At 35.2% G+C, this 17,993-nt stretch overlaps 2 long non-coding RNA genes across 2 annotated transcripts in view; one reads left to right on the forward strand and one right to left on the reverse strand.

Moving 5' to 3' along the window:
* The window catches only part of LOC138713562 (uncharacterized), a 266,726-nt gene that overhangs the window by 178,442 nt on the left and 70,291 nt on the right, over positions 1-17,993 (forward strand). The window lies entirely within an intron of this gene.
* On the reverse strand, positions 11,938-16,853 carry LOC138713556 (uncharacterized). Its single transcript, XR_011335914.1, has 4 exons — positions 16,515-16,853; positions 15,980-16,078; positions 15,395-15,524; positions 11,938-14,297 (listed from the first exon to the last, which is right to left on the reverse strand). It is a non-coding gene; the product is annotated as an uncharacterized lncRNA (long non-coding RNA).

Below are 17,993 nucleotides of genomic sequence, written 5' to 3' on the forward strand. Positions count from 1 at the left end.
TCCGTATGCACTACTCCCCGCGTGGTGTTCAGCGAGGAGTGCCGTTCGACTTTAATAGGGTAAGACCCTAGCAACTTCGCTTTCAACAACGTCTCACTCTGTTTTGGAGATACTGTCTCGACGAGGAGACTACCGTTGCGTAGGCGAGTTGCATTTTTGACCTTCCCAACGAGTCCGTCGAGTGCGCGTCTCACGTAAAATGGACTAATATGCTTCATTGTCTTTTCTGTTCCGTCCAAGGTGATACTGATAAACTTCGGAGGCGGCACTTTGACGGTTACTTTCTCAGGGTCCAATTCCATAGCAATTTTCGTCATAATATGACCACCAGTCGTACCTATTCCTGTCTTCTGTTTTTATTAGTTTTTTCTGAGGGAGGAGAAGAAGAGCGCGAGGACATTTTGAACTGCCCCCCCCCTACGGAACCGTCGGCGTCAGCCTGCCACCGGGGGGCGGAAGAAAAAGACACCTAAAATTCTTCTCGGTCTGTGCCGGCCGTGGGAACCCCCCCACAGCCCGATTCCAAGCAACCCACTTCACGCAAGTTACCCTTCAAACTGGTCATTACACACCTAATGGCAAGTCTTACACCAGAGGCGTGTCGCAGCTTTATGCCCCTACTACGGGAATAACGGCCCGTGGCTCTCCACTCTACACTGAACACAACTACCAGACTACTCGGCTAACTCCGACCCACCTCCCAAAGCCGGAGCAATCCGAGATCGCACGCAGCTTCAGGGGACTTGTGTTTGATTACACTGCGACACGCATAAGTCAGCGGTAACACGTCGGGGCGGTATATTCGCCCCGGCGAGCAGAGTCGGTCACCGGGACGTTTAAGTCGCTCCGGGCCCCCGTTGGGGCTCTACGTGAGTGTACTTGACGTCTGGTCCGGGCTCGGCACTTAAACTTGCATATAGGGGCAGTATGAAGGGGGCCTCACAAGTTGGAAGTCGCGCTCGAAACCGTGGGACAGCACCACGGAGATAGGAAAGATCCCCGCTGGTGAGACGGGAGTTATAAACCTAAAAACCTTAACCTAAGACTGAATATAATGAACTAGAAGAGGAAGAATAATGTAGCCTTACCAGGCATTAACAAATCCCGTCATGTAGGCGGACGTGGCAAGAACAAATCAGCGGGGATGGAGAGGTGAAAATGGCTGTGATGATGTGGTGGGCGTTCCGCATGCAATGGCGGACGGCGAGAAGAAATACAGCGATGAAAAAGATGAGAGAACGAAAAGGGCTGGGTGGTGATAAGGCGATTAATGCCCGAAAAGAAAAGCACGAGAGCCACCAGTGCATCCCCCGGTCACCAACTTGGCGGAACCCACCTCGACCAGTGTATATGTTTTAAGTGTAACTAATATTCAATAACAAAACTCTTATCACATTATGCTTTTAAGGTGATAATGGTGAGCATCTTCCTATCATCAGAATATTAAATTATTTTTCTCGAAATGCCCTGAAGCTATAGAGCTGACATTTTTACAACACATGGGCACGTATCTTTCGTTTATGATGTAACAGTAGTTGCTTTGTTCATTCATTTCCTTACAAACAATGTCCATGCGAATATTTTCATAAATCTCAATACACTATCTTCATAATACGTATTTACGGTATATTTACGAAAACATTCTGTAAGGCTACTAAATAACTAGGCATATATCTGAAAATTTCACTTTTCTATAAAAAAAGAAGTTGACAAAATATCTCTTTTGAATAAAAAAATCAAACTTGTGAAAATGAGCATTAAAATTAAAACTTACATTCTTATAATGCACTGATACTTCTCAGACAAATCTAAAAATTAACATGGATACAGTTTTAATAAGTTCTCTTCCCTTTATCTATGGAATTAGTGTTGGCCATCTTTGAATATAGCTCGACCAAGCGGCATACACTACCTCTTTCGTCTCTCTCTTTCCTTTCTGCTGTAAAGCGCTCAGGCTCTCCTGAGCTCTAAAGTGCGCGCTTGCTCCTATGGGCATCAATTGAGGGGCTTAGAACAAAAAGCAGGTAAGTGACAGAAACCTAGTTTTGAGGAAATTACAGTTAAAGTTCTACATGCAATGAAATATTATACACTAATCTGGTGAAATGATGCCCATATAGCAGCATTACACAGTGTGATCACTTACCTGATTTTATCCCAAAGAAACATCCTTTTGGGCTATCACAACACGCACTTACCTATTTTTTTAATAATGTCACTTACCTGCTTTTTGTTCTAAGCCCCTCAATTGACATGACTGCTGTAGTCATTCGAACCAGGTGCCAACCACCTCTGTATGGGCATGCACAGAAGTGTTTTGTAATCCATTCGATTGAACTTCACGGTGATGCAAAGAGCAAGGGGAAAGTTCTTATCATAGACTTACTAAATAACCGCTAGACCGCTCACTGGCGCCAGTGTTATGTTCCCAAATTAACAGCCGACGAGCGGTCATTTGTTTGGTAGAGCTGAATAAGGCCGGTTACACACTATACCAACGAGTTAGAAAGAGAAAGATACCTCTCTCTCTAACTCGTTGCACTATACCGAGAGATGTGTAATGTGCGCCGAGAAATGCGCGAGCGAGGCGAGACGCATTGTCCACACACAGCGCCGAGAAATGTGTAATCGAACCAAAGAGTACAGAATAGAAAATAGTTGCCAGTGTCGCGCGGTAGCCATCTTAATCTAACCTATCATTGTATTTTCATGGTGTAGTTGTGTTGTTTTAAGTATTTTGAGTAATGTTTTGATAAATTTAAATATGTCGATCCCGTGTGCTGTATGGCAGGAGAAATAAGGAGTTCAAGAACTTACTTGGAATAAGCTATCATGGGTATGTATGCGAGATTAATGACAATATATACGTAAATATCCGGAATTGTTGTCGTCTGTAGTTTATTAATATTTAAATTTAACTTGTGTTACAGCTTGCCAAAGGATCCTGAGGTTAAAGCTTTTCGGACACCTCGTGTTGTCATTGCAGCACAATAATTTGTTCCAGTCACTTCAGGGAGGAGGATATGGATCGCACGACCTTATCTTATATGTAGCAGAAAGGGGACTGTGCTGTATATATTTTCACCCTGAAGAACCAAAGGTTAATTAGATGAACATTATACTGATAGTTAATCATAATAATATTGGTATATCTATTCGCTACTGATTATAAAGAAGGCTCGTTATGTTATATGAATTATTATTTTCAGGAGAGAAGAAGAGTAAAACGGAATTTTGCTGAAATTTTTCTCTCCTCTCTCTACTGTGACAGTTGTAGACGGAGTTGGGACCTTCATACTGAAAATGAAATTCGGGTTCTGTAGAAGAAGAATAAGGAAGTTAATAAAAGAATAGTTTTGTGTTCAAAAAGAGAATAAGACATTGCAACAGTATAAATGGCGAATGGTGAAATCAGTGTGTTATTTGAAAGATGTGTTGGAAACTGTTAAACAGAAAATCTTGTTTGAACACTAGTTTTGTGATATGTTACGTTTCATTTCAAAGACTTTTGTATCTCTTCTCAAGGGACATATGAAAGGTTAATGATAAGAAGCAAAAGAAACAGTGCGATGAAAATGTACCGGTAACAATTAATTTTCTTTCCCCTAACACATATTATAACTTTGTTAAAGAATTTTATACAGCTCTTCCTAATCCTCAGACTCTATAGAAATGGTACAGTATCGTAAATGCAGTTCATTGTAGGCTACAGATAAATGAGATATTAATATTTTCAGTATAATATAAATAAAATATTAATATACAAATAATTGTGTTTTTTCTATGTTTATTATGTTATAGCTCATAGTTTGAACCTTATAAATCATCCAATTTTTTAATAAAAATATAGCAGTATATCAAACCAAGAATCAACAGTTTAATAATACTAAAAAGGTAAGTAGTTTACATAATTTTGTGGTGCAAAACATGAATTAATGAAATATAACTTTTGTTTATTTTCTTTGAGAAGTTTATTCCATTACCATGAAAAGAAAAAGATTTGTATTGCATGAAACTGCAATAAGTGTATTTGATAGACTCTTTGATGCGAAAATGGCTCTGTAACTATGCGTTTTCAATTTGTTTTTCCACAGCCTTCAGTAACTATGACAATGTGGTCATAATAGAGCAGGTATTTGAGCTTCTTTCTTTGCACCCAATTATATAAAATTTTTGGAAAAATTATCAACATCCGACGCAATAGTTCCAGCACGGTTTACTAGGGAAATGACCAATTTTCATAGTATTGCATCTTGGACCTAACGAGTGTTATATTTGTAACAATGCATTGTAATACAGAAGAATCAAATTTGTATAATTTTAATAAGTGTGAGCTACGAAATCGTATTAGAATACACAAGTATCAAAATATTTTTTTTATCCTGAAAGTACAATATTTGTGGCTGCAAACCAAAACCATGTTTTTACCATATTATACAACTCGCAGAAGCCAGTGAAACGAAAGAAAATTGTGCCTTCTGTGGTGTAATAATCTGGAGAAATACAATTATATTAAACGGCATGTAGGAAATTGTATTTCACTTTATCGCAAAACGGAATGATACTGTTCACTTTTTCATGACCAGGAACAGCATTCTCTTCAGTCCAATAATGCAACCCCTTCATAACGAGTAAGCTTACAATGAAGAAACTGAATCCTTAATAAATTATCGTGTTGACTAGCAAGTAATACATACAGTAATATCTAATATAAAATCAAATCTTTTCATTGTTAAGTATTATGTGATCATGAAGTCATAATTTCATTCATAGCCAATATTATGTTGATTGGCATTGCAAATCAGAAATTTAACCTAATTAATGTCTGATTAAATCGGTTGATACCTGCTTCCAGACTTCTTCTTTTATTTGAAGACCTCCCCGGAATAAGGACATAACCAGCAAAACTGTAAATTGATGTTTCAGTAGAAAGGAAGATTATTTCAGGAGCATATTTTATTAGTGCTATATTTACTATCACAATCATTTCAATAAACAGGGATAAAAATTTATTCAGCCATTGAGTTCAATAATTTGTTATAAATAAATGCTTTAAAATGTCTTTTCCTACCTACATCACATATTTTAATAATTTGATGTTACATTCCTTTTTCCGGCGACGTCTTTAATTTAGTATTATTGTAGTTATCGACTCCTGTATCATACTTATTTGTATGACACCGAAAAATTTCAATGGCCGATCTGACATATTAGAATAATTTTGCTATGTTTTCTGAATTTAAAACAGCTGAAAAATGTTTTCCCGATATCTGTGTGTAATCGTAATCGTTGACAAAGGTCGAATGTGTCTTGAAAAATTCGCTGGGCTAGCGATCAGAGAGAGAAATTTGTTTACCTCGCGCGAGGTGAGCGAGAAACTCGTTGTAGTGTGTGACGTTCCATTTAAAACAATGCTTTCGATCTGACCCATTTCTCGGCGCACATTTCACATTACACACTATACCGAGAGATGTGTAATGTGAAATGTGTGCCGAGAAATGCGCGAGCGAGGCGAGACAGCTTTGTCCACACACAGCGCCGAGAAATGTGTAATCGAACCGTTGCTCGAACCAAGAGTATAGAATTGAAAATAGTTGCAGGTGTCGCGCGGTAGCCATCTTAATTTAACCTATCATTGTATTTTCATGGTGTAGTTATGTTGTTTTAAGTTTTTTGAGTAATATTTTGATAAATTCAAATATGTCGATCCGGTGTGCTGTATGGCAGAGGGAATAAGGAGTCCAAGAACTTACCTGGAATAGCTTATCATAGGTATGTATGAGAGAGTAATGACATTATATACGTAAATATCCGGAGTTGTTGTCGTCTGTATTTATTAATATTTAAATTTAACTTGTGTTACAGCTTACGAAAGGATCCTGAGGTTGAAGCTGTTCGGACACCTCGTGTTGTCGCAGCACAATTTGTTCCAGTCACTTCAGGGAGGAGGATTTGGATCGCACGACCTTATCATATATGTATCAGAAAGGGGCCTGTGCTGTATATATTTGCACCCTGAAGAACCAAAGGTTAATTATATGAGCATTACACTGATAGAATAATATTGGTATATCTATTCGCTACTGTTTATAAAGGAGGCTCGTTATGTTATATGAATTATTATTTTCAGGAGAGAAGAAGAGTAAAACTGAAGTTTGCTGAAATCTTTCTCTCCCTCTCTCTACTGTGACAGTTGTAGACGAAGTTGGGACCTCCGTTATGTCAGTGGAAGGTGATACTGAAAATGAAATTCGGGTTCTATCGAAGAAGAATAAGGAAGTTAAGGAAAGGATCGTTTTGGGTACAAAAAGAGAATAAGACATTGCAACAGTATAAATGGCGAGTGGTGAAATCAGTGGGTGATTTGAAAGATGTGTTGGAAACTGTGAAACAGAAAATCTTGTTTGAACACTAGTTTTGTGATATGTTACGTTCCATTTCAAAGATTTTTGTAGGCCTATCTTTTCTCAAGAGACATATGAAATGTTAATGGTAAAAAGCAAAAGAGACAGTGTGATGAAAACGTACCGGTAACAATTAATTTTCTTTCCCCTAACACATATAACTTTGTTAAAGAATTTGATACAGCTCTTCCTAATCCTAGGACTCTATACAAATGGTACAGTATCGTAAATGCAGTTCAATGTACAATAAATGAGATATTCATATTCACAGCATAATATAAATAGAATGTTAATATACAAATAATTGTGTTTTTCTATGTTTATTATGTTGTAGCCTATAGTTTGAACCTTATAAATCATCCAATTTCTTAATAAAAATATAGCAGTGGATCAAACCAAGAACGAACAGTTTAAAAATACTAAAAAGGTAAGTAGTTTACATAATTTCGTGGTGCAAAACATGAATTAAGGAAATGTAACTTTTATTTTCTTTGAGACGTTTGTTACTCCATTACCATGTAAAAGATTTATATCGCATAAAACTGCAATAAGTGTATTTGATAGACTCTTTAATGCGACAGTGGCTCTGTAACTATGCGTTTTCAATTTTTTCCACGGCCTTCAGTAAAACTATGACAATGTGGTCATAATATAGGAGGTGATAGAGCTTTTTTCTTAGCACCGAATTATATAAAATATTTGGCAAAATTATCTACACAAGACGCAATAGTTCCTGCACTAATTACTAGGGAAATGACCAGTTTTCATAGTATTGCATCTTGGATCTAACGAGTGTTATATTTGTAACAAGTGAGAGGGGGCTACAACAATGTATTAAAATACAGAAGAATCAAAAGATTTTTTATCCTCAAAGTAAAATATTTGCGGCTGCAACCCAAAACCATGTTTTTACCACATTATACAACTCGCAGAAGTCAGTGATACGAAAGAAAATTGTGCCTTTCTTTGGTGTAATTTTTCTGGAGAAATACCATTATTCCTCATCGTATTAGAATACACAAGTATCAAAAGATTTTTTATCCTCAAAGTAAAATATTTGTGGCTGCAAACCAAAACCATGTTTTTACCACATTATACAACTCGCAGAAGTCAGTGAAACGAAGGAACATTGTGCCTTTCTTTGGTGTAATTTTTCTGGAGAAATACCATTATTCCTTCACTGTATTAAATGACATGTAGGAAATTGTATTTCACTTTATCGCGAAACGAAATGATGGTGTTCACTTTTTCATGAACAGGAACAATATTCTCTTCAGTCCAATAATGCAACCCTTGAATCACGAGTACAATTAAGATAATTGAATCCTTAATAAAACAATGTTGACTAGCAAGTAATACATACAGTAATATCTAATATAAAATCATATCTGTTCATCGGTAAGTATTGTGTGATAATAAAGTCATAATTTCATTCATAGCCAATCTTACGTTGATTGGCATTGCAAATTAGAAACCTAACCTAATTAATGTCTGATTAAATCGGTTATCTGCTTCCAGATTTCTTCTTTTATTTGAAGACCTCCCCGGAATAAGGGCATAACGAACAAAACTGTAAATTCATGTTTCAGTAGAAAGGAAAATTGGAGAAACTGCAGTTAGTGTCCCGCAAGAAATTTTTCAAAGTCCAATGATGGGACACTGCGCATGCGCAAGACACAGACAAGTAAAGGAGCTACCACATCATAGATAAAGCTGGTGCTCCTACAGTAACATGTACTTAAACCGTTTTAGCAGGTACGTTTCACAATAGCTGAGACTCAACATAACAAATGGCGGCAGTTATATTGCATCGTTTAGGGCCGTTTTACTCCAAAGATACAGGGGGTGCTCATACGGCTATGCGCAGACACGTAAATTTTAGACAGTTGACGCATGACGTCACCGAGGAAGCTAAACAATTGGCAGTATGAATTAAAAGCAAGCTATAAGTTGTTTTCTAGCAGTGATTCTGGTTACGTGTGCCCTAAATGTGACAAATCTGCACTCATAGTGGAATATTTCCAAATAAAAATGTGTTATAATGAACTGAATTATATTTATAGGAGTTACTGTTGTTAATTCGGGCTTTCACGTGTTTTATAATCGTAGTATATAGGTTATGTATTTAAGTTAGCCCACGTGGTATTAAGTTAATTAGTTTATTGCCTAAAAACATATTGCATTATTTACCATGCCCGGTTGCGCAGTGTTTTCGTGTAAAAATTATAATCGTAAGACTAAAGGTTCAGATTTGATTTACCACACCTTTCCCAAGGATGACAGTGTTTGTAAGCAATGGATTCATGCTTGCAGAAGGAAAGACAAAATCAACATTAAAAATGCCACCGTGTGTAGTGTTCATTTTCTACCAGAAGATTATGAGAGGGACCTGAAAGCCGAGCTCTTGAACATTAAACCTAAAAAGATGCTTAAAATTTCTGCAGTTCCTTCATTGCATCTGGACAGCGATTCAAGACCAAACGAGATGAATATAGAGGCTTCATCTTCACACCAGCCAGAGTCACCACAAATTACGGTAAGTGACAGACAGACAAGGCAGATTAATCGAGATTCAAGAAAGCGAGGGCTTGAGAGATTGAAGACACTATCACCCAAGAAGAAGAAATTTGATGTTGGTACAATTACAGATAGCACTAGTGACTCAGAAAGACATTTGAAAGCACGGTTAGACAAATTAGAGAAAGATAATAAACAAATGCAGACTGAAGTGAATAAGTTAAAACTTAAAAATAAGTCACTGACCTTGGCTCTGAGCAGGAAAAGTAAACATATACAGCAACTTGAGAACAGAATTAATGCAAAGGTAAAAGAGAGAGTTTCCATTGTTTTGAGAAAAATTTTTACAGAAAACCAGATCAAGAACTTGTTGGTGACAAAAAAGAAGCCAAAATGGACAAGAGAAGATATAAGCAGAGCCTTGACACTCCGCTCAATATCGAGGAAATGCTACATATATTTAAGGCAAAGTGTAGGAATCCCCTTACAATCACTGTCAACTCTAAGGCGCTGGGTTTCCAATTCCTTTAAGTGCAGGCCTGGCATATTAAGTGATGTTTTATTTATGATGCAAACTCAATGCAAGAATTTAACAAAAAATGAACTTTTATGTATCCTGAGTTTTGATGAAATGAATGTGGATGCAAGAATGTGCTATGACCAAGATGAGGATAAAGTTTATGGGCCCCACAGCCAGACACAAGTCGTAATGGTTCGAGCGCTATGCAGTAATTGGAAGCAGCCAATATTTTTTGATTTTGACGTTACAATGACAGGATCACTGCTAAAAGAAATCATTTTAGAAGTGCAAAAGGTGGGTGTTGTTATTGTGGGAGTTGTAAGTGACATGGGTGGGAAAAACAAGAGAGTCTGGAAGGATTTGGAAGTAGATCACAAGAAAAGTTGTTTTGATAACCCCAGTGATGACACCAAGCGCATCTGGGTTTTCCAAGATGTGCCACACATGATAAAATTATTGAGAAACCACTTCATTGACGATGGTTTTACTTTACCCAGTGGGAAGATAATTAACAAAACCATTATCGAGAATATTTTATCTATGGATGGAGGTGAAATAAAAATCTGCCCGAAACTGAAATATAACCATCTAATGGTATCAGGTAGAGACCGACAGCGTGTCCGTCCTGCATGTGAATTATTTTCAAATCACGTTGCAAAGGCCATTAGTTACCTCTTGCCCAATGAACATGAAGCATCAGAATATTTCAAACTTGTTAATGATGTTCTTGATATTTTCAATTCTAGGATTCCGGACAGTGAACAAATTCCCATTGCAAGTGGTTTTGGCATACATTTTAAAGACCAAGAGAATATTCTAAGGACATTTCATACCATGTGTGAAAAAATGAGAGTTGGCAAGAACACTTCACTGCTTCCTTTTCAGAAAGGTTTTATAATGTCCATTAGATCTTTATTAGGTTGTTTTTCTGACCTCAGAAAATTGTATGGGCTAAGCTACATCTTAACTGCTAGACTGAACCAAGACTGCCTTGAAAATCTTTTCTCTCAAATAAGAGCATTGGGACGCACTTACGACCATCCCCTTCCAGTAGAATTTAAAAACCGTTTGAGGCTGCTTATAATGAGTCGCAACATTTCAGACATTTCGTTCAATTCCTCAGCTGTTGAACTAGAAGCAGATACAAATGATTATCTTACTTCTAACCTTTTTGCAGGACTTCTACCAGACATGACAGAGGCATTGGCAATGATAGAAAATGATTCTGAAATTTCAGAAATTACTGTTGAAAACCTTCCTGAAGCAAGAGTCATACAAAATGTTTCTGAATTTTCCAGCGAAGGTCTACGATATTTGGCTGGCTATATTGCTTTTCGCTGTCGTGAAGTAGATAGATCATTAGGGGATCCTACAGGCCAATTAATTAGTGTTACATCAGATGCATTGCCGGTACATCAGGGCTGGATTGAAAAACTGTCTCGAGGAGGTCTGCTCAAACCATCAGATGAATGGCTATGCACAGTGAAACAGTTTGAAGTAGTGTTTGTAGGTGTGCATGGTGATAAATTAAACTGCTGCAACGTCATTAAGGGCATGTATAACATTATCGCACAGAAGTTTCCACATGTACATCCATTAATAATTAAAATATATACAAGAACAAGGACATTTATCCGCATTCGTTCACTGAATACGGCAGCGAAGACTGCAAGAGCAGCGGAACTACAAAGAAAGAAGGCACGTAAATGGCAAGCTTCTGCTAGGCGCTGACAAGAGAGAAGAATTCATTCCAATCTTCAGGGAGGAGGAAAAAGGTATGTGATATAAATACCATAGACAAATAAATAGAAAGACCCCCAACTCAATGCATTACCTTCGACACGCTATTGACGCGACGTCGAGACACTTGGTGGCAAAACATCGGAACTACATCTCGTTACACATAGCGGCAGAATGCGGAACTACATCCCTTGTTACACGGCCCGATCGGTATTACAGGTATCCGTTATGCCAACATTAGAGCACGATCGGTACTGCAGATACCTATTATACCAACACATACTGGTATTTTTCATATCGCCAAAGGAGTGTGTAATGGTTTATCAGTTTAAATAACATGTTTAACCACAATATTTATATCACATTTTTGTTTTAACATGTGAATATAAATATAATGGTTGAACATGAAACTGAAAACCATTAACACACACCGTCATTTAACCCTTTTATTAAATTAATTTATCAAATTTGACTAATAAAAGTTTTTGCATCTTCTAGATCAAATATGTAATTGAGATACAGGATGCGAATAGGATAGGATACTTCTCTCCAAAACACCTTAAGCACTATTTTTAAATAATGTTATGTATCATGTATTGGAAGATAAAAACAAAGATTGACTTTGGAATATTGATTTCGAAGTTATTATTGGTCAGTTATATAATTATAATTTGCTCTTAATTTTTTTATGTCAAACATTAGCTTGAAAATAGTCATAAGATGTTTTGCTGTGACATAGTACAACGCACGTTCATAAACATTTATAAAACACCACTTTATTTGTTTTACACCGTCAGAGCTGAACATCTATTTTTAAAAGTAACTGCCATTGGTTTAATATATGGATATTAAAAATCTAAGTAATCAATAATCACCACTGATAAAGAATACAAAGAAAACTATTTGTCTACACCAGACATAAAATTAACTTAGACTTTTAATAAAAACACCATTAAGAAATACAAGTAAAAAAATTATTTTTCATTCTCTGATGTATAGTTGATTCAAAACACTGAACATATTAGAAAAAGTGCAATACAATTTATTAGAGATAAGTCTATACTTCGCAACATTTCCTAATTTTGAGCTTTGATACTGTTTGATTTGACTGTGGCCCCATTGTTTAAAATTTGTTGTTGTTGTATTCTAATGCCAGGGGTTTGACAAAGTCATTTGACCTCTTGCACTCCAATATTTTTCGAAGATATTATCATGGCCAGCCACTGAAGCACAGATTTTGAGGTGTTCCGAATCCATTTCTTGGTTTGAGTTGCACAGTGGGTAGTTAGGGGACTGATATATTCCAATTCTATGGAGGTGATTGTTTGGCCAGACAGTCATGGCCTGTTGCCAATCTAAATGCAGTTACAGACGATTTTAGTGGTAAATCGGGAATTAACAGTGGATTATGATGCAGAGTGTTCCATTTTTTCCCTTGAGATTTGTGTTATCAAATTTTGTTTGTTGAAGTCTAAGTATGTAGATTTAATAAATCTTTTCACAGAGTAATACGTAGATTTAGTAACAGGTCTGTAAGTAGCAGTGCTGCCCTTCTTAGCTAAAGCATCAGCATTCTCGTTTCCCAGGATTCCACAATGGGATGGTATCCACTGGAATACAATTCTTTTATTGAGTGATATTAATTGAGAAAGCATTTTAGTTATTTCTGCTGTTTGAGATGAAAGTATGTATTTAGAGACTATTGATAGAATAGCTGCTTTGGAGTCTGATAATATAACTGCATTCTTAATTTATTGATGTGGCATAGAAGATTCCTGAGACTTTTACTTATTACAATGATTTCTCCGTCAAAACTTGTTCCATATCCAAGAGATCTATAAAGTGAGAAGAGACAAAATATTGTACCATATTTACTCTCTTCTTAGCTGATGTTATACGACAAGCATTCCATTATAAAAAATTTAGTTGCTTCTGTACCATTAAAGTAGTCCCGCCCAGAAATCCGATTGGGGGACTATTTTTCTGCATAGAATTGGAATATATCAGTCTCCTAACTGTCCATTGTGCTACTCAAACCAAGAAATGGATTCGGAACACCTCAAAATCTGTGCTTCAGTGGCTGACCATGACAATAATTTTGAAAAATACTGGAGTGCAAGAGGTCAAATGACTTTATTGTCAATTGGCTGGCATTAGAAAAAATCAACATATTTACTCTGGTCATGATAATATCTTTGAAAAATATTGGAGTGCAAGAGGTCAAATGACTTTATTGTCAAATGCCTGACATTAGAAAACAACAACATATTTACTCTCTAAAAATTCTAAATAATGCACCCAAATCTCACCAGTTGCAGAAGCTGCAGATTCGTATCGCTGCCACTGGACTCCCTCCTATGCCCTATAGATGACACAACTGAAATGCTCATCGTACTAGTAATTATTATTTGTATTTATATTACTATGTAATGTTAACTTAGGGTCTTAAAGATCGTTAGATTTATCATTGCCCTATATATTACAAAAATTATATTGCTCATAATGTAGAAGTCAAGTACTCTACTTTTTTTTTTCAGATGAATGAATGAATTCCCCTTATTTTCCTTCAATTAACTGAAGAAATCAACACATTAAACGAAATGAGATAACAATGATAATAATAATAATAATAATAATAATAATAATAATAATAATAATAATAATTCATTCTAGTACCGAGGTCATGGAAAGCATGGGGCTCTACCTCCATGCCCCCCAAATGCCTTCTTGGCATGTTACGGGGATACCTTTACCTTTTACCTTTAATAATAATAATAATAATAATAATAATAATAATAATAATAATAATAATAATGAATGAATGAAGTCCATTACCATACACTTGTCAACAAAATTAAACACAATTTTGTTAAAAGATAAAGACAATGAATGAAGCAATTATGTTAGGTGGTGAAAAAGGTTAATGTAAGTAGGCTGGTGATGAAGTGGGTCGTAGTTCTTGAGTGGGATACCAAGCATCCCTTGATGGAATGGCCCCTCTTAGTAAGTTATATCTGAAGTCACTGTTATACTGATTACTGCGAAAATGGCTTGCACATATATAGGCCCTTCTGTAAGGATGAGGATTTTCTGCCACAGCTGCCCACATGTGGTACCTGTTACAATCAAAATTCTATTATTATCTTAAAAAAAATACACAAACCAGGGTTGGTATTAATTTAAATTAATAATTTAATCATGATGTAAATAAAATAATTTTCATTTTATTTACATCAAATAATTGGTACTACTTAAATCACAGATTAAAATTATATGCACCTAACATGATTAAGATGAGAAATTAACTTCCTGAAAAAAAAAATAAATAAAATAAACGTTTTTACATATGACTGTTCAGCTGCTTCTTAAAACTATTAGCAATATATATGAGTAGCAAACTTGCATCTCTGCAATGAACAAAATATTTTCTATGGTGAAATATATTTTTCTTCCTATGAATTCATATAAAATTTCACCACAGAAAAATCTTTGTTTATTACAGACATATAATTCTAGCATTTTCTGAAGAAATGGACAGGTTTTGAAAGTTTGCTTCTCATATGTCTTTTCCCAACTCCTAATTAAGGAGCAACAGAACACATGGTACAGGTAGTCAAGTAGAGCCTACTTTCGGAATCACCACCTAATTAAAGCACAGTATGATGCTGAGGATTGAAATGAATAGTTGTAGCTCATAACAATATTCAAAGTAAAAGTTGCACAATGCCAAATGGTCTACGTATTTATTCTGAAAACACACAATGCTAAGCTCTTCTGATAAATTTATTTGTAAATATTAATCTCCCTAAATAGTTGAATTCTTTTCTAATGAATAACAAACTGAGCATAATATCTTGCCTAAGTCTAAGCTAATTATTATTATTATCATTAAGTGCAGGTTATTAGTGCTGTAACTCTTCATGTATTAATAATGAGGCCTATGTGTAAACATAGTAAATTATTTTTGAAGAGATGTTGTTAATTACTTAAAATAACACATTAACAAAATACACAATTATGTAGGAACTAATGCACAAATTAAGTTTAAATGAATTACAAAAGAAGGCAAAAACTCATTTTAATAAACAAATATGAATTTGACAAATAATTCTCACTTAAATTTAAAAATCACTACAGTTTACCAACCCTTACTATTTACTGATGATATATAAGGATATCTTTGCATTGAGCTTATGCCAATGCCATTGCTTACCTTTTAAGCTGTGCTGCATTACTTGGCGCAGGAAACAGGAATAACCAGGTCTTCTCATTACTATCCCATTTCTGACAGTACACTGCAGCACATTCACAGTGTAAAACTCCGCCATTTGTCTTTCTATTAACTGAAACAAACCAGCAGTAGCCTAGTATCATATAGTGCATTAATAACACTACATTTCATAGAACAATTGAAGGATTGCAGTATAATCAACGTTTGTGAAATATTCCTGGAAGAATTCTATCCACAATCTATAAAAATAATAAATATTTCCGGCAATTTAACTCTTTTCATTTTATCAAAATTATTCCAGTAAAGGTACTACTGTTAACTATAAAGTCAAATTTCTAAAAATATAGCTTTTCGGGAACAACACTTCTTTACTATTGCGTTACCAAGCTAAGGTACCCCGCCATCCTTTGGTAACGCAACTGTAAAGAATTACACCGAGAACAACACATTTAGCCATATCAGATTCTGTCCCACGAATTTTAAGATGTCTGACCAACTTAATGTAGCTATATACAAAAATAAGATGTCCGTTCATACCCAAAGTGTATATTAACTCTGTTAGTTTACCTTTAAAGCTCTTGGCGTAATTGTAGTTAGGCCTAATACACAGAAATCAGTTCATGTGGTAGTGGTAGAAGGAAGGTAATCGCGTTCTGAAGTTTATCCCTGAAAACAATTACAGATCTCAGTTTAATAAACGTTTAAGATATGATGGAAGAATTCAGTTTAAATTAGAAAACATTACGGTGCAGTTAAACTGCATCTACACGGTTCAGTTTTTCATGCTCGTACGCACGCAGTCTGGGAAGAATATTGAAAGAATCAAGTTTAAAGCGCATGTTGAATTAAGATACATTAAGATTTTCTATCTACAAGGTACGCCATATTAATATTAAAATACCAAAATACCATGTGATGGAGTGTAAAAACCGATTATAGTTTCACTGACCAAGTTCTGCAGCAGCGAAAGCTAAAATAATATATTATCTGTGTGCACTTCCGTTATTATTAAATACCAATCTTGCAGGCATTGCTTGAATGTGTGAAGTTGAAAGAAAAGTTGAACCGTGTAGATGTAATCTCAAACATATTTCTTTCTTACCTTTAACGTTGCGAATTATTTCTTGTTGCAGAAAAGCACCAGTAACTTCTCAATTAACTCGATCTGTTCAAATTTCTTCCTTAAGCAGCCATGTTCGTCCATTCCATAATTTATACAAGATTTAAACAGAATAGGAATGCCAACATCCAACAATTGATCAACTGAACAAATGAGGTTAATAGGTCATACACAGTACACTAATATGGCTACTTTGTCCTCGAATGAAAATGCAAAATAACTATATAGTAATAGTAATAATAATCCGAATATTATAAAACTGACACATTCTGTAAATAATGGATATTAATAATATCTGTTTAAAACGGTCATATTGGCGAAACTTATAACCAAAGAACTTTCGAAACCAAAGAGTTTTGTACTGCTAATTTTACAAACACTGTGATCGAAATACAGCCAGCGCTGTCCTGACCACATGCGGCAAACTATGGAACATCTATGAGCATCCAACATCTATCATTTGAGTTAAACCCCCCTGATAAATACCTACTTAATGATTATTGTGTTTGAAAATATGCAGACTATTTTCAAACATAATAAAGTGTTCACAACTTCACATATTCATAGTCAATGAATGGCATGAGGTGGCTAGCTTTATTCTCCAACCGACTTCACCCCGTGGAGTCATGGTAATTTTAAATGAGGCTGAAAGGGCTCTAGGGCCAATCGGGGTCCAAAGATGTCAAGCATAATATGTTTGTAACATTTAATATAGTTTATAGCTTTAAGTGAGTTATATTAATAAGCAGCTTAATGTGTATTATAACGAGTATTTGAAAATATAGAACTAATGATATAGTAATATATATGGAAAAATTATGTGCCTATATTAATTAAAATACATAGGCCTACTATCAGAAATAATTAGGCCTACCCATGGCTTTATTATTTCTGCATGTTCTAATTATATTTATTAATGTGTTATGTTTTCTGTCATTGTTATTATCAGGGAAAGGATTTATATGTAAATACATATTTACTTATAAAGCTAATATAATTTATATTTTGCATTATCTTTATGTTTCACAATGTGTAGGGTTGAAAAATCCTACTTTTATTTTCCATATTTTTCCATATTTTAGAGTTTAGTACATATTTTCGTTAATTTCCATATATTTTCCATATTTCATATAAAACAGTCCATATTATATTAGGTTTAACAATAAAACAAAACAAAATTCCATTAACTTTTAAAAATACATTTCAACAATAGAGATTTAAACACATGTTCAGTAATCCCTTTAACATCAGAGTTATTTGAAAATTAGCAGTCCTATCAACAATGGGAAAGTAAGTTACAAAACTGTATTAATTTAATTTAAAATTTTTAACAGACTTCAGTTGTGCAGCTCAACAGTTAAATGCCAGTCATAGTACACATAGGTTCAGTTTTGTAAATCATACTATAAAGACGGTAAATATGCCAAAAGTACGTCATTCAGTCAATTTAAAATCAAAACT

This window comes from Periplaneta americana, chromosome 14, assembly GCF_040183065.1.
Source record: "Periplaneta americana isolate PAMFEO1 chromosome 14, P.americana_PAMFEO1_priV1, whole genome shotgun sequence".
NCBI lineage: Eukaryota > Metazoa > Arthropoda > Insecta > Blattodea > Blattidae > Periplaneta > Periplaneta americana.